The sequence below is a fragment of the Eschrichtius robustus genome, chromosome 14 (genome assembly GCF_028021215.1).
Source record: "Eschrichtius robustus isolate mEscRob2 chromosome 14, mEscRob2.pri, whole genome shotgun sequence".
Lineage (NCBI taxonomy): Eukaryota > Metazoa > Chordata > Mammalia > Artiodactyla > Eschrichtiidae > Eschrichtius > Eschrichtius robustus.
The window spans coordinates 9,329,744-9,332,031 of NC_090837.1; positions in this window are offsets into that span (position 1 = coordinate 9,329,744).

Consider the following 2,288-nt stretch of genomic DNA (forward strand, 5'->3'; position numbering starts at 1 on the left):
CTGATCTTCTTACATCCCTGCTTTTAAGGAATATCTTGGCTTTTCCAGACCTCTTGGCCAGTCACTTCCCAGTGGGTACTGCCCCCTACACTAGACCACACATCAGTCTCTGAACACTCCTTTTATTCACTTGCTTCTCAGCCTTTGCCCAGGCAGTTCTCTTTACCCCAAATTCCTTCCCCACTTTTCTTCTCTGCATGGTGAACTCCTATCAATCCTTCAAAACCCAAATTGAAAATCATCTCCTTTGCGCAGCCTTTTCCACTATTTTACCCTGGGCAGGGTTCATACCACCTTGGAGGTTAACTTATCCCTGAATCCCCTACAATGTTTAGCACATAGTAGGGGCTTAGTTTGTATGTTAAAGAGATCTAGGTACTTCAGGCATGAGAACTCATTTGGTTGCAAGCTATAGAAAACTCATCTCGGACTGCTTTAGGAGAATATGTTGCTTCATATAATTGGACATGACCCAGAGGTATCTTCAGGCTTGGCTATATCCAGGGGCTCAGATGATTCCCCTACGGTTCAATTTCTCTTGATTTTGTCTTCTGTCCTCAGTGATAGCTTTATTCTCAGGCTCCCTGAAGAGGCAAGATGGCTGCCAGCCACTCCCAACCTCATTCACATAGGTTAAAGTGCAGCAGGAAACAGAGTTTCTCTCTTCCTGTGTGTGCAAGCTTAAATTCCACTATTCACTCTGCTTGGACTAGCCAAGGTCATGTGCCCATTCCTGAAATGATCACTCAGGCCAGGGGGCTGGGATTATGCAGACTGGCCAGGGATCTGGCACTCTGATTGACCCATCCAGACTCATAGGTTCCAATCCAGAAGCTGATGGAGTGGGGTCAACCTCAGGGGCGTAAAAAATGACCAGGAGTAAGGGAGGGAGTGGCTTCCCACCGGAAATTCCAGGTATTGCTACCAGGAGACAGAGGAATGCTGGATGCCCCATAAGCCCACATAAATGTTTTTTATGCTGAACCTTCATCCTATGAAAAGACCCATATCGCACCACATCATAACAGCCACTGTTTACTGAAGACTTACCTTGTGCCAGGCTTAGTGCCTTACATGCTGAACAACCTGTGAAGTGGCTTCTAGAATTTCTCCTATTTTCCAGATGAGGAAACCAAGCCCCAGAGAACTGAAGTGACTTGCTCAAAGTTACAAGTGGCCAAGGAGGAATTTTTGCTGAGATCTGATGGTTGACACAGCAATGCTTTAAACCACTGCACTGTAGGACCCCTCAGTGGGTGGCAAAGCTAGAAGTTTCTTGTTTAAGAATCTAGCTCCTAAAGCCTGTGAGTTGGGGTGCAGTGGATCTTACAGCCTCATAGGGCGCATAGGGTTAGCATTTTCCCCTTCTTTGAATACCTAATGTCTCTCAGTACTACTGGGTCCTGCTTTAAAAGGGGGGGGGTGTCCCCACAGCTGAAGCTGGGCGAATTTCGATGTAACCCCATCAGAGGACACACTGCCCTGATGCCATCTTGCCCCTCTTCTTTGGGAACACAAGGAGCAAGAGGGCAGACATGCCAGAACCATCTGCCTGGCTCCTAATAATAAATCATGAGAGGAACAGGTTTCAGGCAAACGTTGCTTAAAAGAAAAAAAAAGCCTCTTCTCACACCCGGGCAGCCATCTGCTGTGTCCTCCTCATGTGCCAAGCTGTGGGAGGAGGAAGGTCTGTGGGGGGTGGGGAAGGGGGGGGTGGGGAAGGTAGAGGGTGCTGCCGGGTCCTGCACCACCAGCAGGGGTGGCTCACAAGTTCTCTTCCTTTCGCCACTGTGGACAGGGTATCGCAGAGAGAGAAAGGAGCACTTGCTGGCTTTGACCTCCCTGGATACAGTGTCTGAGCAAAGGGAAAGCACAATTCCTTCAAGATGCTGACGGTGGGTAACAGTAGCTCCTACATACAGAGGGCTTACTGTGGGGTCAGGCATTGTGCGGTCCTCTGTACACGTATTAACTCATCTAATCCTGACAACAAATCTATGTGCACCCATTTTATAGATGAGAGACTGGAGACTCAGATGTTAAGTGACTCACCCAAGGTCACACAGCAAGGCTACCTCTTCAGTACACAATAATGAGGCCCAGCTTCCTCTCCACCCTGGCAACCCAGGGTGGGTTTTCCATGTAACACCTAAGCAGTTGACATCACCCAAGGATGGTCTTCCTACTCCAGCCCTGCCCCAAGCACTCTTCTTGCCCTCCATCCTTAAGCCGAAATGTGGGCTTTTCTAGTCACCTAACCTGTTGCTTAACACTCACCCTGTCTCACT